Genomic DNA, 23,418 nt, shown 5'->3' with positions numbered 1-23,418 from the left:
TAAATCATTTTGGGGGGGAATGGGGTCTCCTAAACTCTCAGCAAACTCAAGAAGCTATAGCTCTCATAATTATTTGAGGGAAGCCACGACTGTTTGAAGTGACACCAGAGAACTTTAAATGTGTGGTGTGAATGTGGTCATAGTGTGGAATTTCTGGATGTAATGGCAGGCAGGGTGAGAGGTAAGTAAAACGTTTTGTTACTTTAATAAGGACATGCTTGCTGTATTGATGGATATACTCAATTTGTATCCCACTTTACCACCAAATGGTGCTCAACTATGAGAATGAAATTATTTAAGATCTTCATTTTTGAGGACAATGGGTCGTCACAAACATTAAGTTAAAGAAACAAGAGCAAATGAGTGTATGTTAATCCGTCTCACTCAAGGAGCTGGTCTGCAAGGCAAACTAGAGGAGTCATATATTCTCAAGGGACCCTTCAGCAGCAAAAGGAGTGCTAGATAAAGGATAATATTTCTTCAAATCCTTCACATTCCTGCCAGCTCTTTTGAAGGCACATAATGCAGAGATTAGCCTACATATAGAGACAATGCCAGTGGGAGCTAGTACAAGAAAGAACTTGGGTACTGAAAACTAAGTCTGAATAATGAAGGCCACATTGGTTTATTTTGCTGTGGAGTCCAGTGTGGTGCCTCTTTTGATGAATTAATCTGTTTCAGAAGGACACTTTCTTGGCATGTCTTCAGCACAGTTTTCCTTTTTTAGTGAACGCTTGAGCTATACAGCGTGCCTAAACTCAGGAATAGGGCATCATTGCAGACCCTCTGTGTGGGAGGAAGATAGGTCAGAGAGACTGGTCAGAAAATAGCGGTGGAGTTAAGAAGTCGGTGAAATATTGCTGATTTGTATAAAATAAATCTGTTCCATATTCTGTTCCATAAGCGTTGGGTGCTTAGTGTAAAGTCCAGTCCCTCATTAAAGCAGAACACTGTTAGATTAAAATGTTATTATTCTGTTGTGGGGTGTTGCACATAGACAAAGTCCAGCATTGCACTTTGGGAGACCTACAAATCAATCAAATATCGGAGAGTGGGAAGAATGACTGTCGTTTAGAAAAAAGAAAATTAATCACAGGTCCCTGTTTTTAAGCACAGTCTTCCATTGATAAGATAGCAGGGTGAAATCCAATTGTGTCAGCCCCCACCAGAATATGCACTGTTTGCAGAATGGACTCATCTCTCCCTGCAACCCCCTACATGCCCTCAAAATCTGCTTTAGGGGTTTGCCAGGGTGAGGACTGTGGAGGCAGAAGGGGAAGTCCTGCTTGCATGAAGGCGTTATCTTATTTTTCCTCATAATGATCATGGGAGATTGATGAGGTTGATAGCAACTCACTGGTGCTAGTGTATGATTATTAATTATTCTTATTCTTATTTATGATTCACTTTTCACCAGGCATTCTATAACCAGAATGCTTCATGGCTGAGCAAAGACTTGAGCAGAGATTTCCTCAGCGTCCAACTTTCTGCCCACCACATCCCATTTGCTGTGTGGACAATTGCCGTGTATGAATGGAGAGCAAAACGTGCACCAACCGCAAGACAGAAGTTGCCTGCTGTATTCAACTTCTTCTGGTAAAGCTCTGCAATATATAAATCTATTGAAAGCTATGGAAGAGTAGAGATTTGCCACCACGCTGTGAAGATTTTGTGCGATAATCCCACCTGCCGATCTCTGGCAACACTTAGCATGGCCCACCTGTGTGGACACCAAAGATAAACATTTTTGAAAACATATATAAAATGCAGATGTCTTGAGGCACGAGGGAGCTGGATATTGGTAAATCTGACTCCCTGTCTTACTCATGCATTTAAATTAACCTTTATTAGGCTACTGCATGGAACTTGAGCATATTTGCTGCCTAAACACCTGGCTGATTTGTGAGCAACCATCAGACCTAAAAAAGCAAACCTCAACAGAAAACCTGCAGTTTAAGTGACAGGAGCAGGCACAAAATAAGTAGAAGTTTTCTTGAGAACTAAACTGAGCATTTGGCTTTTGGCTGGCATGGAGCACTGCATGGATATAAGGCCATGGACAATTCTCATTATCCTATAGACCTGATCATAAATTAGCTTAGGGCCAGTTCACACAAAGCTTTATCTTCTGCATGCCATCAGTCATGTCCCCAAATGGACCCTGGAGACTTCGGGGATGTTGGGCTAGATGGCCATTGGCCTGATCCAACAGGTTGTTCCTATGTTCTTATGACCTGAGTGCAATGGTATGGCTGCTACATGCTTCCCTCTTCTTTAAAGGAAAAGAATCATCTGAAGTGGGCAACCATTATCTGAATGGTAGAGTAGACCTTTCCTTCCACAACTGACCAGTGATTTTCATTATCATATAGGAAAATCACTGCCACAACAATAGACATCAGTGCTGGCTCTGAATTAGCTGAGCACAATTCACATATCTATTTTTCCAAGGATTCATGGGTGCATGAATCGTAGAAGCGGGGCCAGATGGGTCACATGGAGAATGAAGAAGAGAACATAATGTGTGCAATCTGCCCAACATAAAATGACAAAATCTCACACACAAGAAAGACTTGGAGTGGAATGAAACACATCCCTTGTTTTGTTCATCAGGTAACTTCTAGAAAGGGCTATCCTTACCAAAAGTGATGACTTTTGCACAACCTGCAGTACGGTTGTGATTCGGGTTGTTGGAGAACACCTGCAAATTCACATTTATGGATTCTTATTATTTATTACATTTGTTAGTTGCTTTTTACAACAAAACCCAACAAGATAAAATACAAGTGATAAAAACACTTAAAGCTAGATCCTTTAGAACAATGTGTAATAAAAAAATGGCCAGCCATGTTTTCTGCAAAGCTAAAAATACTCTATTATGCCTTACAGGAAAAGTTTGATAGAATTTATTATGTTTGCTCTCTAGTACCATTCTCAATGCAGAACATTCAAAAATGCATTTCCTGGTTTGTTCTTGACCTCATGAGTGAGTCAAATGCATTGAAATTTAGCAAACACTGCAGGCTCAATCATAGAAATGGCAGTGGATCCATTGAAAATAGTCTGAGCCCGATGCTCCTTTGAACTTAGCATTATTTCAGTAAAATAACTCAATCTGCATTATCCAGTGTATCCAAGGTACCTCTTTGGCCTGAAAGCATGTGCATGATGATTTATAGGAAGGTTCAATAAAAGCTATTACATTATCAACATTGTGCATGCTTTTTCTCCTGGGAAAAGCATAATGACATTTATTGCCATGAGACATTTAAAGTGCTTCAGTGTATGATCTATTGTGCTCAGATGCAACATTTTTATTACTTAAATGCAGAAAACCTTGTAATAATAGTTGAGAACTTAACTATTTCTTTGACATTGTATTTTACCAAATACTCCTGCCAGTTCAGTAGCTGTTATACAACATGTAACACAAGAATATGTTAGTTATGAAATAATTTGAAGCAGCAGCGATGGCAGCAATATGGAGCGAAGGCAAGAAAATGACACAGATAAGTGTGACTAAACTTCAAGGAGGGGGGAGAATTCAATGGAGCAGCATTTTCAGTGTGAGCATCAGATTCCATGGCAGTGTTCTGTTTGATAACACTTCCTTCTAGAGATGGCGGGGGAATTCAGCTTGCATTTTAATGTGAACTTACATAATTCACACTTCCCAAAACATTACGTGGGCTAAACGCAGCTATCCTTCAAAATTCCCACTTCTCCAAATATCATGACTCAGTTCTCCATCCATAATATGTGTATGAAAATGTGTTGGTTAGGGGAAAGTGTGAATAAAAAGACAAACTGAACTGAATATTGGTGAAAATAACATTTAAAAAAGCATTGCAATGGGAGAAATTACTTGCCAACCAGTATATTGGGCAAAACCTATTTATTAAAAGAAATGTGCACTAAAATGCTGATGAATTTTTCGGAGGAAAGTTTGCAAACTGAACTGAATTTAAGATTGGAAAAGTGAGAAACTGAGAAATCCATCTCCATTTATGACACTGAAATCTGTCCCTGGAAAAAAAGTGAACCAGGAGTTGGGAATCTCCTGCCTGGGAGTCAGTTTGTGATCCAAGTTGGCCCATGAGGCCATTTCCCTCTATCATGCCCACCTGTTACTGGGCCACATCATCTGATGGGTGGGTTTGGCTCCTGAATGTTGCTTTGACTGCATGCTCCCTGTGAGGAATGTGTTGGCAAAGCAGACCCCTTCAGAAGCTGTGGTTGTGCCCTCCCCCCCAGGGGAGGGCTCAGTCCTGCTGAGTACAATTTTGTCATCATGTTTCCTGGTGGATCAAAGCCTGGCAGCCAGCAGGATTGATGAGGAGAGAGTGCAATCCTTCTGGGGTCTGCTTCACTGGTATGTTCCTCTCCCCGCTCATGGGGGGAAGGTGGGCAAGATAACCCATCTATCAGCCACTTGACATCACCATCAAAGTTGGTTCATGGGGTTTGGGGAAGATAAAGATTTGGTACACTAGGCCAAAAGCAGCCAGCCCACCAGTAACATAGACATAGAGGAAGTCACTGCTGCTTTCCATAGCAGGGTCTCCATAGCTGCTGTGTAAAGTGGCAGAAGGGCAGCAGCTTCTCTTGCTTCTCTTCTCCTGTTCCAAGTGCCACCTCTCTCTGGGCAGCCTCAGCGAATAGGCTTTCTTCTCTCATTGCTTAATTAATTAAATAGTAATAATAATAATAATAATAATAATAATAATAATAAAATTTATTTATACCCCACCCTCCCCGGCCAGGGCCGGGCTCAGGGTGGCTAACACCAAATATAAATTACAATAAAACTTAATAGAAAACAACAACAACAACAACCAAACAGTTAATATATGGCTTAAAATACAGCTTAAAATGCAGCCTCATTTTAGTAGTAGCCCATAAATCAAGACCATAAAGGGAGGAAACATCAGATATTCACCCGAGCCAGCTATCCATGCTGGTCCTACATGGGCCAGCAAAAAAGCCAAGGAAAAATTTATATATCAAATCCCATATAAGAGCAAGAAACCTATTCACCGAGTGCCCGGGGAGCAGCAAGCCTATAGGAGAGCAGTAAGCTACTGCCCCATTGCTGCTGCTACTTTACACAGCAGCAACGGCAATGCAACCCCGCCATGTAAAGGATTGAATAATAAAATCATAAAATCAGCAGTGGGGCAGCAGCTTCCTCTTACGCCTTGCCACCTCCTCCCCCTTCCTTGCTCAACCATTCCCTCACTTGCTTGCCTTCCCTCTGCCTCCACCCACCCATTCTACTTCATGTTTCAAATGCGAGGAATATTAAAAGGCCTTCTATCCTGAGAAGATTTTATCAGATTTCATCTTGAGTAGAATATTTCCAGTTTGGTGTAAACTCAGGCCCACAACTTCCGATTGAGCTCAGTCGCATTACACTGCAGCGGCTGGACTTTTGGAGTTTTGCTTTGTTACAGTTTCCGCTGGCATTTGCTAGAATTGTTCCTATGCTAAGGTTTTATTTGGCCCAATATATTTTTATACTTCCCATTGTTGAGCTTGCATTTGCATTTTAACTTATCCTCTGTCCTGTGCCAAGGGTATTTAGTGTGGTATCCAACTCTGTCGCCAGATCCTACTCCTGCTCAATGCTTTGAAGCATATGGCCATTAAAGATATATTTCCTAGTCTTGCTCTAATCCCGAGGCTCATTACCTTGCACTTCTCTGCGCTGAATTGCTTCATCTGCCCATGCTCCAAGTCAATGCAAGTCATTCCAAATTTGATTGCCTTCCTGCTTTGTATTGACTGCTCCTACCATATTCTCAGCAGTCAATTTAATCTCCTTTATTTCCATTTGTAAAGCTAACCATTTTGAGGCAAACACTGTTTTCCTAAGCTCCTCAATAGCCATCTTCGCTCCATTCATTCCCAGCCACTAGACCTTTTCAGGTGGTTGTCCCACTTTATTAGTGTTGGTGGCAAGGAAAGATACACGTAAAAAGAGAATTTCTTGGATGCCAAGGTCCAGGTTTGGAGCAAGTACTCTTTAGTGAGAGAATGCTAGCAGGGATTTAAAACCACAAAACATGTAGCAAAGTAAAGCACGGAAATATAGGCTGTTAGACCTTTAAAATACAGTATGTGTCCTTCTAAATTCCTTCCAAAATAGTTCCCTCTTCCCTCAGCATAGGAAAAGATTACACATTTGGTAAGTTACAAATGGTTTACATACAAACTCTCCCAAGGTCAGGTTCATGTGCTTTTCCATACAGCAGTCGGAAAACACAGGCAGTGCTACTTGGCTTCATTACAGGGGTGAAAGTTCTTAAACTGTTGATATAGGAACACAAGAATGGCTTGTAAAAGTCATGCAGTCTGAGCTTGGAGCAACCAACTCAGATTCTCTTCACTCACTGAGCTTCTCTGGTCGTCTGAAAGGGGACTATAGGCTCGATTACCTTCCTCCTAAGGTGAGGGAGAGTGACCTAAGCCTGGCAGGACAGCTTACTCTATGGCATTAAGCTCTTTATGCATTAATTAGACTTAAGCATGCTGGTTATATGAGGTTGGTTATCCCACAATTAGCTCACGTCCAATCAGTCTCTTGTTTATCTCTTGTTACTATGGTTAGTCTATGTGTTCTCCTCTCTTACTGCTCTGTGTATTTCATTTCAGTCATGCTGTATTAGCTTTTGTTCAGCAGAATCTTATCATTTGCCCCATGCAGCTTTTACTTAATTAAATCATATTTTTCTTAAGTGTTCACTGAATGCCATCACACTTAATGTCCTCAAAATGATCACTGCAGAAAATGAAGTGCGCATGCTGGATATGTATTTGATCTCCTAAATAAACTCGTCAATGAAATGAGTTAGAGAGAAACAGTAAGTGAAGATTCAATACAGGCAGTCTTCTTATGTGGTCCATTAGCAGAGGCCTTCTCCTTATAATTTATTTAAGAAGTTTAGGGTGTGACATGAAGCAATTAAAAACGTGATCTAATCTATACAAATCTAAGTAAAGTGCTATGTTCCGTAAGATCCCTGACAATCATTTAATTTTGACATACACTTCAGTCAGCCCTCTTTCTATTGATATTCTCACAGATGTCAAGGGAATGAGAACTGCACCACGAGTGACCCTCATAAATCCTATTTAACAGGGTGGGGTTCCTACATGCAAAATGCAGCCCCCCAGGCTTCCTTATCTGACCCTCTAGAGCAGTGTTTTTCAACCTTTTTTGGGCAAAGGCACACTTGTTTCATGAAAAAAATCACGAGACACACCACCATTAGAAAATGTTAAAAAAATTAACTCTGTGCCTATATTGACTATATATAAAGTAATTCTCTTGAATAGGAATCAAATAAACACAAAGAAAGTATTTTATAATTACATTATTATGAAATAGTAAGTAAACAGAAATATGAAAAATTATAAAATACTTTATTCAGTGCACAACCTGGGCCTGTTTGGCTGAACACAAAGCTGATATTCTGGCTGGAATCGAAGAAAGACACACATGTAGCTCTTCATCAACAGCTCTCAGTCTCTCTCTGTATTTAGTTTTTATAGCAATCATGCTTGAAAAGCTCATCTCACACAGATATGTAGTGGAAAATGGGAGCAATGTCAAAATAGCTTTGTTTGCCAGAAGGGGGAACTCCTTGGCAGTATCCAACCAAAAACTGTCCAAAGGTAGATCAGCAAATCTTAACTTGAAACCACGATTTTGTCTCAGTTCAGTTAGTTCCTCCTGCTCCTGTAAAGTCATGTCCTTTCCACCAACTGATGCTGAGCTATAAGGGTCCCTAACCCAGTCAAGGCATTCAGTGGAGACTGAAGAGAAATAAAATGACAACTTCTCCGGTCCTCCTGGTGACTCGAGTGCGACGTCTCTTCTCTCCGCTGCTGCGCACACTGTGCTCGGGTGGGAAGGAAGTCGGAATATGATGTCCTACTTTGATAGGTCCAGGCTGGAGTCTGGACCAATCACAGCCCGGATATCAGAAAAGTGGAGGGTGTCCCCCTGAGGAGTGCCAATCGGCGCCCCTGCTGGCCGAGGGTAGGGTCAACCCCCCCCCCATACCCAGGACACAGTCCGGTGCCCGCCTAGTGGGCGAAAATTTGAAATTATTTTTTTTAAAAATCTTTTGAATTTTTCAATTTTTCCCACGGCACACCAGGCAACATCTCGCGGCACACTAGTGTGCCGCGGAACAGTGGTTGAAAAACACTGCTCTAGAGTTTAGACTCTCCCCAGATCACACCAATCTGTATCACACATTTGTAGCCACAACAGTCCTGAAGATATCTCAGTTGTTCAGTTGGGGAATTGAAACAGAAAGTGTAACTTACACTGCATGGAGCCAACTGGGTAGTTTATGGCACAGTAGTGACTTAAATACCTATGTCTCAAGGTCAGACTGAACCTTCTGCCTGCATAACTACAATGGAGCTCTGGCTAACAACATCAAGAAGAGACCTTTTCCTCAGTTCTTTTGAACACAGCCAGCTTTCAGGCAGCTGCGTTATACATGCCGGCATAGCAAACTGTTTCGTAATGGAACAAAAATTGCTGCATTTCATGCTAACCCCAGCAGGATTTTACCATGTACATAATGGGGAATCCCTGAGTCCTGCGGGGCTGGCGCCAGCCCCGCGAAAGTGTAGATGGGGGCGTGAGCCCGCAACCCCCCCTCCTAAGTTCGAGAGTGGCTTTACCATGTACAGTCATACCTCGGGTTACAGACGTTTTGGGTTGTGTGATTTCAGGATGCGCACTGCGCCGAACCTGGAAGTACCGGAACTGGTTACTTCCAGGTTTCGGTGCTTGCACATGAGCAGAAGTGCCGAATCACAACCTGTGCGTGTGCACACGTGGCGCTGCGGGTTGCGAATGTGCTTCCCGCACGGATCACATTCGCAACCCGAGCATCCACTGTAGTATCATTGTGTTTTCTGAACTAAAATACAGACTTGTGCCGAAGAATTAGCATTCTGATCTTCAGCCTCTGGCATGGACGTCAGCTCCATGGGAATGAATGGGACTGGGCAGTGCAACCCGACCCATGTCTGCTCAGAAGGAAGACCCACTGAGTTTAATGGGTCTTCCTCCCGGGTAAGTGTGCAGATTTTTGTAGGATCAGGAGGGTACGAAAACCTACTTTGTGAAGTTGAGAGATTGTGCATTGTGAGATTACAAAGTGTGGCCCCCTTGAACTTTTACTCCTCAGATTCAATGGCCAAGCAAGCTGAGACATAGGAGATCTGAGATTGAATCACCCAACAGTTAATTCAGTGTTTAAAAGCAGCTGCAGCCTCGTATTGGGTTGGGGCTTCACCACTGAGGGAAAGAGGAGTTAAACCTTTTCCCTTGCATGCTTTTCCAGTAAAAATTCCTGGTCTCTCCTGTGACACAAACACTCCTTGTAGGGGAGGAGAAAAGACAAGTGCAGTGCAGACACCTGTCCCCCCCCCCCACAAAAACAGGACTATTAGATACCCTCCATGGGCTGCTTTTATGTTTCAAAAAAGACACCAGGAGATCTGATCAGGGCAACTATGCTTTTGCAGTGAAACTTATACAAATTTGGTGTAGCACTTTAAATCTGTCAGATGGAAATCCCAAGGTACTTCTCACGCTGCCATCCCTCTGGATAGAGGATGATGAGACACAGGAACCCATTTTCTTTCAACAGCCATGAGTAAGTTATGATAGGGGCAACGACACTGTACATTTAAAAAAAATAAATGCCAGTGACATTTTGGCTGCAATATTGAGAGGAAACATGTATGATATCACTTGCATTTAGAAATACAAAAGATAAATAAATTTATTCATGAGAGTCCACTCGTGACTGTTTATCCCTGTAAACAGCATTTTCTGGAAGTAGCAGCAAGTTCACTATTCATTTAGAGTCAGCAATTGCTTTCATAGCTATACACATAACTGGAGTGCACTCAGCATAATGCAATACGTATTAAATGCACTTTTAAAGGATTGGCCTGATGATAAGTTGCATAATATTAAAATAGGCTCCCTCAAAACACTTTATATTGCACTCTGCTAAAACGAGGTACCATGCAGAATGTGTAACGAGGATTGTGAATGGTTTTTAATGTAGAATGAGACACAACAACTGGAGACCCCAGGGTCAAATCCAGATGGCAATCCATGGTGAGGTGTATGACCACACAGAGAAGCAGCCTTCCACATGCACAGCCTATGCAGATGCACATCTGGCGATACACTCCATTTGCCTTATGAAGGTTGTCTGCACCCAGACTAGTGATTGGCCCAGAAGTAGCCCCATTATGACGTCAAGGCAGAAAGGCTGCTCCTGGCAACTTGGATGCAGTGGCATTTGGCATACTTCAAGAGTATGAGGCCACCCAGCACAGAAGAACTGCCAGCTCCAGGGTCAAAGCCATAACGCAGGTATTTCTGTCTTGTTTGGACTGAATTTCAGTTTGTTTTCTTTCATCCAGTTGCTGTTTAGTCAAAAGCTTCTACCATGCTCCCTGATCAGGAGAAATGGAAGTGGTTGTGGTTGTTGTTAGCATAATTTAGCCCTAAACGTTTTCCCCCTCCTCAATTCAAATGTTGAAAAAGCATGTGGGATGTAGCCCAGGGACGAGGACAACTGTCCCACCAGTACTAATCAAGAACTTGCTTCACAGGTAGAAGCAGAACCACTGAAAAGTAGTGCCTCCAGCTCCCCATTTACCCAGGTGATTAAGAAAAATGTCATGGATAATGGCATCAAAAGCCACTCAGAGATCAAGAAGAATCAGCAGGGTCACACTCCCTCCACCATTTCTCAGTGTAGGCCATCCACAACAGTCCAACAGACATGGGACTGTTGTTTGGGATGGAGTGGAGAGAGATTACATTTCCCAGCAGTTTCTCCACTATACAAGTGGCACCTTAAGAGAAGACAACTGGATTTAGATCCCACATGGCAAATGAATTGCTATATATTTATCATATCAAATATATGTCTACCTAAGTAAGCAACAGCCATCTGACACACTCCTATTCCACCACGGACAGTGGGCTAATTGAGAAGTACGACAGATCCAGATTAGTCCCTCAAGCATTTTGTGAACACAAGCCTCACTGAAATGAACGGGGGTTGTGCCTGCAAACCTGTTTTGAGAACGAGACAATCTTTTTGGCTTAGCTCTTTAGGAAAGCTTGGGTCTTTCTTGGCAGATTTATGCCTGTTTGTTCCATCCTGAGGCCACTGCATCCAGGCCAAGATTATCCCATGGCCTGGAAACTGGTGAATAGCCGTTCTGCTTTGGAACATGATCAAAGGCCTTCCAAGCTTCCCTTCATTTTCTTCCTTCCCTCACTAAAAAACAAAACTTAGATCAAAACTTAGCAAGCAATAGCCTTTTCACTTAAGACATACAGATGCCAGCTTCCTATACACAGTCTAGGCAGGTAGGGTCCGTTCCCCCTGTGGCCAGGAAGCCATATAGTTTCTGTCAGCTACATGGACCAACATCAAACAAGTCTAGTCTGAAGTGATATGTGGGGAATCGGCTCTCTCCATTCCCCAAATGAGAACAGTTTGGACATGCCCTTATCAAATCCTATCAGCAATCATTTGTGAAGAGGGAAAAATGGTTCCAGGTAAAATGCAACTCCAAAGATTGCTCTAAGGATGGCAAGAAAGAAAACTTAAGTACACAGTGACTTTCATTGGTGCCAAGGGAATGCAGAGACATGGACATATTTCTTTTCCTTTAACAGCTTTTTTTAAAAGCCAGATGCCTAGTGGCAGCGACCAGCTGACAGAGCTTATCAGCTTGCAGACCAGAGATAGGACAAGCAGTAACAATATCCACAACGATACATCTGCAGAATCTGTCAAACGCTGTTTCTTGGTTTGGAGAGACTATCTGTAAATGGCTCTTTGTACGACCAATATTTTTAAAATCCTGGCATGCTAATATCCTGCTCCTTTTCTCAGATGCACTTAAAACTAACCTTGGTTCACATTCAGCCCCCAGCCTACCGACTGACTGCAAGAAAGTTTCCTCCAATATGACTCATGGTTTGAATTTTTGCTTGATATTTGTGGCTGAATGCACTCTAAAGCTGGCCAGCTATGCTGTGTAGGGATCGCCAACCCTTTTGGGCTTGTGGGTACATTTGCAAACCAGATAAACTGTTGTGGGCACTACACACTCCCCTGAAGCCAAACACACATCACAGCCTATTCTGTTATCTACAGCAGTATGATTCTTTCAAGCAGAACTTTCAAGCAGTGAGGAGAGGGTGAAGGAACCTTGTGGGCACCAGGGAAGTCCTCTGTAGATGCATGTGATCCATGGGTACCATGTTGCCAACCTCAATATATATATGAAAGCTCCTTTTTAGCAGTGCACTTAATGTTTAACAAGGAAATTCTTAAACTGAGGTCCCCCTTGAGCAACCCCTGATGACACTGCCCCTCATCTGATCTAAGTCTGAAACTTAACACCCCCAAGTGACGTGAAGAAGGCAGACATTTTTCAGAATCTCCAGGCAAAAGTAGCTTGTCATGCAGGGTTGAGAAAATCTGGTTCTGCTTTGATTCCTTCTTCTGCCCACGAGCCCTGTCCTCATGTTCAACTCTGCAGCTAGCTAACATAAGCCTCAACAAAGCAGGGTAAAATAAATCATGACTGTCTCCTGACTGGTGCTGGAGTTTGGAATATTTCCTTCCTAAAAGCTGCTTAACATTCTAGTGTGTGAATGGATCTAACACTTTGGAAAAGCTTTAATTAGCTGCACCTGGTTCCTTTTCTGAGCTGTTGTCTGTTCTGTCCCTGTGAGCCTCCACCTGTTTATTTTCGGGACCTTTATCCCTTCACCTGTTTGCTTCAGCATATGTTCTGTCTTGAAGGTTGCCTTTTGATGGCTTGCCATGGACTGTTTCCCTTGTAAACCAGAGTTCTTCTTTTCTCTTACGCCCGTGAGTCTCATCCTGATCCTGCCAAGGACTGCTGGGTCTGGACCAGGCTCACAGCCGAGTTGACTAACTTCTTACAATGTAATCCCATGGCAGGAGGCCCGATTCTACTGACTTCTGAAGATACACAGAGTGTTCCCATTTCATTTATGAATCACTTCCCATGAAACATCTAGAAGTGGTTGAAAACATCAACAATAAAAACATAAAAACACACCAAAAACTGTTTCAGATCCAATACAGAGGCGAGGATAAAAACAGCAAGGTGGAGTCTAATGTCCATTAATTCCAGAGGTGGTCAACCTGCAGCTTTTGAGGTTCACATGAGGTCAGCATTCTGGCAAGTATTAAGTGTCCCTCCTATGAGAAAGAAAGAGAGGGAGGGAGGTATGGTCTAACCTACCTTCTGCTCTGGCTCTGCCCATTGTTGGCTTCCATTTCCCCCTCCCTGTCGCCACCACATGGCCCCCCTGAGAGATAAGCCTCAGGGGACTGCAGCTCTCAACAGAACAAAGGTTCCCACTCTGGCTTTATTCAACTGTGTGATCAGCTCACACACCCTTTGATAAAGTGAATAGCATTGCTCGTATTTTAGGAGGGAAGGAGCCATTGAGTTCAATAGCTGCTGAGCTCTTAATACTTCAGAGGTCCTTTGCTACCTTCTTTTTTTTATTCCACCTGCTGTTTTTTCTTTTTAATTCAGAAAACCCACCATTTTCCAGTTCTGTGAATCTGTATTTAAGTCATCACTCCATCATTGTCAATTTTCTTTTACAAGATCCTGCTTCACAAAGCACTGCAGCAGAAGCACTATGATTTCCAGAAAGCAAAGGTTGATGTGCGTTACTGAACAAAAGTAAGCTGCCCTGTGTGCTTTGAACTATACGGAATATAAAAAGGCAGTTAAGGAACAACTGATTTCGTGTTAAGCCTTGAGGATGTAACTGATTCACCAGCTGAATCTCCTGTGGTGTATCTCCTAGGGCATTTCCTCTAGGAAAGTTGACCTTGCTGCTTACTCTTCCCCTAATGCTAGGAAGGGGCATTGTAAAATTCAGCTTTCCACTAGGTGGCAAAGACAGGCAATGATTTGGTTATACTTCCCTAGGGATACACAAATCTGTCAGTTTTTTATTTCTTTCAGTTTCTCATTTTCCCCATTTTAAGCATGGTTTTCCGCGTTTCCTCATCAGTTTGTATTTTTAAAAAGGCCTCATGAAAATTTACCAGCATTTTAATGCATATGTCTCTGAATACATACATTTTTGTGTGCAATTTTTCTAATATACACAGTTTTAACCAGCATTCCCCCTAACACATTGCAGTTTTTTATGATGTTTTCATTAAATGTTCATTTTTTATGCACACTTTCCATAATATGTACATTTTTGGCTGGAGAACAGCACTGCAAAATTTAGAGAGGCATGAAGTTTGAAAGATAGTTGTATTTCTGTAACAATAGCAGACTGCTTTGGGAAGTGTGAATTAGGTTTTCATTAACATGCGAACCAAACCAAATTTCTTTCTCATCTCTCTACCACCACTCAGCAAGTGTGGAAGCTCAAAGCTATAGAATGCACTCTACAAAATTCAGTGCTATTCTGCAGGAACAAATATAACTTTTTACTTTAGATCGCAACAGAGTTGAAAGTCTTGAGATCACAGAATAACGGAGAGAAAGACAGAGCAACACAGATTATGAAAATTCAAAGCAATGCTTCACAGATAACCAGAAGTCTACTAGTTAAATATCAGCAACCCTGATTGTGCCAATAATGTCATACTGTCAGGCGTGTCCATTAGAGCGGAGTGGTGGTGATGCTTTATGATGATGATTTAGATTTGCATACAGCCCTATACCTGCAGGTCACAGGGCAGTTCACAACATAAAAACACAAAATACATAATAAAAACAAGAACAATTCGACTCCACCCTGAGCCTCTTCCTGCCCCCCCAAACTTCCTTCCAAACTCAAAACCCCCTCTTGCCACATGGGCTCCCCACCAATGCCCCCCATTTGCTAAGAGGCAAGCTACCCCCAAGTCACCCCCACCCCAAAATGGGGGCCTCGACTTATGCCACACCCCCTACCCAGCTTCCCCCTCTCAGGCAAGCTGACCCAGTCTCTCCCTGGCCAGGACCCCCCCCCCCCGCTCTCTCCTTGGCCTTGTCAAGGGCTCAACACCACCTTTCCATCAGGGGAGGGATTTAGGTGGGAACTCAGCCACAAATCTGCGCCACGTCACACCCCCCCTCATGCACATCTGGCTTCCCACCAGCCACATCACTGTGCTTACCATGAGAGAGAGGGTTGACGTGGCATTCTGAAGGTGCAGCAGTGAAGCCAATCTGCACCATGCCTCACTCTTTGCCACCTCACTCTTCCCCCTCTCCCTCCCAGTTAGCACAGTTAGGGTTGCCATGCGTATGGAAAATCCCAGACCTGCCCTATTTTGGGGGTCCTACATCCCCATCCTCTTCCCCTTCTTGCTTGGAGCCCAAAGTTTGTGAGTAGCGGTGGGGCTGAGAGCGCTAGAGGTGGCAGCAGCAGGGTCTCCTGATGAGAGACCCAGGTGGCATTTGGGAGCCATAGTGCCACTGTAGCTGCCAGAGCCTGCCAAGCGCCTGAAGCTGCCCCTCTGCCGCAGCCGCCTCTTCTCTTTTCTGGCGATTTCCCCCCAAAGGCCCAATGATTTTTGTTGAGCCGCCAATCATCCGGATTTTAACTTCATGAAATATGGCCACCCTAGATGACTGACAGGAAAACATGTGCATGGTGTCCCCCTGTTAGGATATTTCTGGCCCTGTGTACTGATGATTAAAGTTACAGGCATTTTAGGGAGATGTGTTGTGTTCTGATGCATTGCAGTCAACATTAAAAGCCCTTTTGTATTATTGAGTTTAAATGACTAACCATGTTGTATTCCACCCAAAATAACTAACTGATTGACTACCATCCAGAAATACTTCTAGGACCCCAATAACTCACTCTTTCATCTAGAATTCTATAAAACTCTTGTGGCCTTGAAGGTTCTATCTAAAATACAAACATATCGGCTCTGCCAGTATGGATGGCTCAAATAATTACAAGTCACACAGCGTGCAAGAATAAAGCAAAAGAAAGTTCATCAGAATGCAAAGTGTGTTGCTGGATGGTGTCATGGCTACCCCTGTCCACCTTGGAAAGCAATGGCGGTGGCTGGAAGATAGGGTTAACTGCTGCAGTGGAGCTGGCCTTTGCATACCAGCAAAAACTTATACACTTGTTGAAGCCCCTTTCCACAAACAGAGAGCTGTCGCTGCACGAGACAGGTGATATACTTGGAAGTAAGTTGCACTGCTTTCAGTGGAATGGTCTTCAAATTAGTTATGCTTCAGTTTGCATCCTTCATCTGACAGAAAGGAATTGTGGAGCATGCCACGGCATGCCACAATTTTATCTAAGTCAAGAAATGCCTCGGTTTCTTTGAAGAGCAGTGTTATTTTCCCACCCTAGGATCATTTGATACCAGAGGAGAAAGCTCTGCTATCTTTACTCATGAGTAACAGGAAGCAGTCCTTTAAATGGCCTCGGAACAAATTGCAGAGCAAGATAACTTAGAAAGAAATAGTTTAACAACAAGCTTTGTAAGTTAAGTGACTTTGTACTTGATATGCCCATACACATATATAAATCTGTCAGTTTGATAGCAGTGTAATTAATTTAATTTGAATAGCAATATTTTCACGGCACAGAAATCTGATTTAAACCAAAGCTTTCAAAGACAAGAGAGAGGCTAGTTTTTAATTAAACCAACAGTTTATCGGCATACCCACTGCTCCTAGTGAAGGAGACGGGAAATATTTTTTCATACGGAAGAAATACAGGAGATAACTATGATTCTCTTCAGAAAAGTAACTATATTTTTAATGAATTTTGCTGGACTTAGATAAAATGTGCACACACCAGTGTCTAATTTCTGAAATGAATGTTCCACTGCAAGGTCCGCAGGGCTATCTGGCCCACCAAATGTAACTCACATCTGGCAAAGAAGTAGTTGCATATTGCTCAGTCCATCTGTTCAGGACTGTTCCACATTACGGCACAACTCACCTCCTAGAGTTTGCTGTTGACTCTACTTTCAACAGAGAACTGCAGCCAATTCAGGGGCCCAAAGAAGCATGCCTGTATGAGGCACATCTGTCCAAAGACCTGTCCATTTAAATTACATATTCAGGCACTGAATAATGTGCACATTTTCAAACAGTTATACCTTCCATTCTTTCCCTTTCTGAACCTGACACTAAAAACTAATCCCGGGAAAAAGTCATGGTGAGCCCTAGCAAAATAAACACACAATCACACTTGAATTTTACAGTATACAGTATTTCATTCTCATGTTATATATGTACATGTTTCTGTGGGCAATGGCATAAAAAAAGAAAAAAAGAAGCACAGCTTGTCTCTTATATTGTGCAGGCAGATATGTCAGATTAAGCAAAGTATGGCATTTAAGAAAACATTATACCTGTATATTTGTCCTCTCAATGCAGCCAGTTTGAGCTATACGCACTGAGGGAGAATCAGTATGGAAGCCTATATTACCTTTCATAAAAATATCATTTTTCTGAGTATAAACACACTTTAAGAATGACATTTTATACCCCGCTAGACCTGCAGTGATGAAGCATAACTGCATTACACATGATACCAAGCTGTTTCAGAATTCTTATACCAACAACTGGCATGCAACAATAGTTACGAATCTTCAGAACTGTCACTGCTATCTAACACTGAACAACAAGGGGTAGGGTGAATGTTCCCTTTGGAAAGTAAATCCTAAACTCCTTGCTCTTTAATATTTCTAGAGCAGGAAAGCCTCCCCAGCAGTTGGACAGCCTAGAGGTTTATTCAGGTTGCGGTGGCAGCCTATGAAAGCACTTTTTTTTGTTATATAGAAAGTGAGTTTCTAGTACAGAAAACCCCACTCTCCCCCAATCCACAATACTTTCATGAGTGAGAAGATTTTCACCAGGATCGTGACTTAGGAGGAACAGATTAAGAACTTCTCCCTGTTTGCTGTAGTCAGAATTCTGATATGCTTCTTGAAAACTCCTTTTTAAAGAGGAAAACACACACACACACAGGCAAGGTATGCATTTAACATTGTGTGCAGTTGGGTCCTAGGTGTCAGTGCTATCAATTCTGCAGCTTTTTACCAGCAGGAGGACTTTAACTTCAAGATTTTCCATTTCCTGGTGGTTTTCTTTTTCAACACAACAATATAGTCTGAAATGCCCAATGACAGGGCCGGCCCGCCCATGAGACAGGCTGAAGCAGCTACTTTGAGTAGCTGAATCCAGCAAGGCAGTGTTCCTGCAGGCACTCCACCAACCCCTGCCGCTGGGGTTGCCTGTCAGCAGCTTCTTCTGGCAACAAGAATTCCACAAGATCTTGCTAGATGTCACCAGAAGGCACAGATGCTCAACCCTGGTAAGCAAGGCCTTGGGTGAGGAGCGAGGAGCGGGGGGAATGGCACCTACCTCCTTCACCTCAGGAAGTAAGTCACCTCTAGTGCTAAACAATGTGTGCATGGTTTCTCCCTTGGATTCTAACTTGGTTTCAATGTGTACATCAGAAGGAATAAATTTGCTTTTTGAAATGATGCAACAGCTGTGTCATGCCCTTCTGCAGGGAATAAGGTTCATACCATCACTGTTTAAATGTTGACATCAGGCCAAGGTCCACCTGTTTGCCTAGGCTTTTATCAATTCTACTGCATTTCTGGGCTTCTGTTATATATGATGCTTCATAGCTGAACTTAAAATGAGGTGAATTATAGATTGTTGTGATATTTTACTGGTTTTAAGTTTGCACTGTTGTTTAACTTTGAAATAACACAATGAAGGGCGGGATAGAAGAAATAAATAATAAATTGCTCCTTTCGATCACCATAAAGAAGTCAAAGGGGAAGTTGTGATGCTGCAATATTCAGTCAACCTACAATTCACTGTGCAGGGAAAGATTTACTGGCTGTGATTACTATATGTAGGACCTCATCTATTGGTTTGTCAAGAATTCTGCTCATATTGATCCAGAGCACATTCCAACGTATAGTTAGCAGAGTAGAAAAAGACTCAGCACATTGCAGGATTCCCCAAAAATAGACCAGAGGCAATTAATATTTCATCCAGCAGAGTTTTACTGCTACTGAAGGAAAATGAGCATAAAAGTTGCAAATCCAATACATTCAGGACTGGCACTTTCCATAAGAAAATCCAGTTGCAGCAGACTTAACTTAAACTTACAGTAACTTACAATAGGACTAAAACCTTAACACTAAGCATACTATGTACAGAACACCACACCAGGAGGAAAAAGAGACAGAAAATGAAACTCAGGCTCCTTCTGGCCTATTATTATAGTCAGCATGACCTTGAGTGAAAGAGATAACAGAACCAGTTTAAACCAGCTGTTCAGTTTCTCTGAAGGAATAACCCAAACATCAGAAATTTTATGCCTGTTTCTAGGCAGAATTGAAACTTATGCGTCAGCTAGAAACTTCCAGCTTGCACCAACTTGTATCACACAGAGAAGCTTCCAGAACCCTCTTGAATCAATTAGAATAGGAAAGATCTTTACACATCAGATCAATATTTCCTGTACTAAGAAAATGCAAAATGACATTGTTGACCAGACACAGGGGTGGTTTATGTACTGAACTTAGAAATGCCTCAATATGGGAGAGGAGTATATTTGTTGAGTTTAGTTTTATTTCACTCTGTTTCATCAAAGTGTGCCTCATCCAGGAAACATCCAACCTGCAACTTTATTAACATTATGCTGCTAAAATAATAGGGAAGGTCAATGCCCAGTGAAGGCTGGTCCATTAGGGTGAATAGGGCAACGCCCCATCAAGTCTGAGTCTATTGTCAGCCAGGCCCTTCCTGCTTCTCATTGGCTCTGGCATCAGCTACTAGTGGTCTTCCTGCCTTCTGCTCCAATGGCCCAATGGTCACCCACCACCACTGACTCAGCGGAAGTGTACTCAGCGGAAGTGTACATTCTTCCCATGCGGAAGATCACAGCTGCTGTCACCTGTTGAAAGGATAAGGTAGCAGTTGATGGGGAAGTCTTCAACCTGGAAAACCACATTCAGTCAGTGTACAGGCAATACGGGGCTAGATGGAGAAATAATCTGCTCTGCTCTAAAGCAGCTTATTCTGTTCCTAGTCCTGGCTCATTCTGGCTGATATCAATGGCAATTTCCTCATATCTAGCTCTGATGGAGTCTGTTAATGCTGTGAAAAGCATACGATTTCTTATCAGTGTTGTTCCTTTATTATCTCCTTCCATTGGACAAAAGGTTATATTGCAACCACCATCTTAATGGAGAGATTCTGAACTGAGATGGAGCTGGATAAAACTGCAGGAAACCAGTTTGGTAAATCGCTTTCCTTCTCTCCACCTTTGTTTCCCCTCCAACTTTCACCTCCATTCTCTAATTAGATTGCTGGGTGGGTTTGGGTTTGTTTGTTTTTTGTAAATACTTTATCAGCTGTGTTTGCCTAGCTCTTCCTCTAGCAAAGTCTTGATTACTAGAGTTGGCAATAGACTTCAGTTTTACAGCTCTGGCTCTCAAAGGTTCAGATTCCCCAATGAGGCACAGAGAAATGAAGGCAGGCAGAGGCAGAAAATAAATGCAGGAAGTAGAGGGAGGCTACATCTGGCTTTGCAAACGTAGTGCCTACAGGTGCCATGGCGCCCACCAAGCTCCCCTGCACCGTTCAAGATTCAAAGTCTAAGCTGCTCCAGTTTATTATACCTGACACCTTCACTGACGCATTTTTGGCATCAGGTGTAAACTTTATCACTCCCCCCTGCAACTTTTGATGGACTATGATGATGTTTTTGCTGCTAATGGGCTGCCCAAGCTTTCTGTAGCTGTTATGACGATGGAGACATTGTATCGTGTATTTATTAATTGAATGTGCTTTGTATGTGTTAATTTTATAACATATTTTAATTTTTCTCAAGTTTTAAGATATGGTGTAAGAAGCAATTAATAAGTCAAATATATAGTAGTAGTGGTGGTAACAGGAATAAAAATGAAATAAAAATTTAAAAATAGTCACATTTTTTTGCCCACTTTTGCCTCTGGCTTTGGCCTTTGGCTCCACCCACCACTAGCAGACAGCCCCCAGAAAGCTGCCCAAAGGCTTAAAAGGCTCTTCACCACTGGCTTAGATTACATCATCATCATTACTGATTGAAGAAGAAGAAGAAGAAGAAGAAGAAGAAGAAGATGATGAAAAAATGAAAGAAAAATGAAAGAAAAATGGAAAAGAGAAAGTATGTGTGTGTGTATTTGTCTTCATATATATATATATATATATATATTAATAATAATAGACCACCACCAGTTCACATTGCAGATACAGTGACCACCAATGAATAGACTTTTAATTAAGCATATGTGTTAATATAGACCTTGGCTGAGCATTCGATCTGATTGAGGCCAATATATCGAGGAGGAAGTGGGATTGTTCCCAGTGGGTTTTCCCTGACCCCAATACATTGCTCAGGACTGGCTTTGTAGAAGAGCACACCAGTGCATGGAGATCAGGCTGGGATCTGTCACCACAAAGCCACTTCCAACATCAGGAGGAGGTGGTGTTGCAGGCTTCCTTGAGGAAAAAAATGGTTGCAAAAGGACCTGATAACCTATATAGTATATAGGGTTCTATTTTTTTATAATTGCTTTCCAGTCGCTAAGTGCACTGCAATTTGAGCAGCTAAGAAGCAACTCGTAAAAGCTCTCATTTAAAAATCTACCACATCATAATGAGCATTACAAGATCCTCTGCAGCCACTTGGTATAATGGAAAGGACCATAACATTAGCATATAAAACATAGCTGCACAGCATAAAAACATTTAAGATGAATTTGTGTTACTGAATGAGGCTGGTATTATTATAGATTACTAAATAAATAGCCTACTATTAATTACTTAGAGGGTGACTAATTTATTTAGTCTGAAATGCTGTGATTGTTACCAAGCAATGGATGAATGCCAGCTTGTAGGGTTATTATTACTTACAGTCCTTGAAAACTCAATACCTAGAGGAGAACGAGTCCTTATGTAAATCGACTCCTTTCGTGGTGTCATATAACAACAATGGCATTAGATGGATGTTAACATGCTACCTCATAATGGCTCTACAGGAAGTTAATTCAAACGGAAAATTCTTTATCATTATTGTTCTCCTGCTTCTAGGAGATCCATGCCTGATGGGAGAGCAAAATTAAATCCATCAGGCACACAATGGCAAAATTCACTTCACTACATTGTTCTCATAATGACTTTTCACATGAAAAAAATCCATAGCGTGGGCAGAGTGTTTTTATCTAGTGAACTCCGCAGACCCCAGAGCAGAGGGGCCCAGCCATTAGCCTTAAACATAATTGCTCCCATCCAAAAAGGATGATTAGCATTTGAAACGCAGACAGATACATCTAAGAAATCAGAGAAACATTTGACACACACAGTCTGTAAGTAGCTGGCACTGATCAGGGAGTGGGAGAGCCAAGACATTAGATGGACTCCGCCCTACATCCCCTTTGATTACTGTCCTATTCAAGGAGTTCATTGAGCTCGGGAGAAGTATCTGCTCTGTAGATCCAAGCACTCTGAAACAATGTTATGAAAGTATTTTAATTATTTTTTTAATTGCTACTTCTCATCTGTATCCCACCCTTTCTTCAAGGAGCCCAGAGTAACATACATAGGGTTGTCTTAACTGCATCTTCACATCAGTCCTGTGACTTCTGGTTGGCTCAGGGTGACCCTTTGAATGCCATGCCTGTGCAGGGACATGAAACCAAGGGCAGATCCACGCAATGCATTTAAAACCCATCCAAGTACATGACATCCCCCAAGAATGAGGAAACCCTGACAAAAGAACAGTGGCAAGAGAAATTGATGAACTATGCAGAACTGTGTAAACTGGCATACAAACTGCGAGATAAGGAGAAGCTGTGACTTCAAAAAAGACTTTTTACAAATTACTTAAAAAGACAACAAAATGAACTGGATTCCTTGGCAGGTTTTGAATAAACATACACAAATTTATTGATGGTTAATATACTAGACAGATAATATAAGAATTTATACAATTTTACAGTATGCAGAGAATAAAATGTGTTGAGAAATCAGAGAGATGAGCTGAGGGAAGTCTCGGGGGGGGGGGGTTCCGATGCAGAGGTGGGGGGGAAAGGGGGGAAATAGTGAATATGATATGATTTGATATTTTGTTATGTTGAAATTGTTAATTAAAAAACCTTTTTAAAAAAGAAAGAAAGAAAGCACATGACTTCCCCCCCAAAATTATGGGAACTATAGTTTAAGAGAGCTAGGGACTGTAGCTGTAGGAAGGGAAACTGCATGATTCTTTGGGGGACGTCATGTGCTTTAAATGTTCACTGGATA

General features: G+C 42.1%; 2 long non-coding RNA genes across 4 annotated transcripts in view; both read left to right on the top strand.

Annotated features, from left to right (window-relative positions):
• Nucleotides 1-3,210, top strand: part of LOC308464978 — a 38,323-nt gene extending 35,113 nt beyond the window's left edge. For all 3 annotated transcript variants that reach the window (XR_013980205.1, XR_013980206.1, XR_013980207.1), the window contains one exon: nucleotides 1,418-3,210. This is a non-coding gene — a long non-coding RNA (uncharacterized lncRNA). The remainder of the gene's footprint in view (nucleotides 1-1,417) is intronic.
• A 7,139-nt stretch (nucleotides 3,211-10,349) lies between these two features.
• On the top strand, nucleotides 10,350-23,019 carry LOC308474816. Its single transcript, XR_013984978.1, has 5 exons — nucleotides 10,350-10,420; nucleotides 13,726-13,803; nucleotides 20,295-20,372; nucleotides 21,119-21,280; nucleotides 22,697-23,019. It is a non-coding gene; the product is annotated as an uncharacterized lncRNA (long non-coding RNA).
• The last annotated feature ends 399 nt before the right edge of the window (nucleotides 23,020-23,418 follow it).

This window comes from Podarcis pityusensis (assembly GCF_964106645.2).
Source record: "Podarcis pityusensis genome assembly, chromosome: 1".
In the NCBI taxonomy this organism is placed as follows: Eukaryota; Metazoa; Chordata; class Lepidosauria; order Squamata; family Lacertidae; genus Podarcis; species Podarcis pityusensis.
Note: the sequence above shows the minus strand (reverse complement) of the source record. Positions and strands in the feature narration are given on the sequence as shown.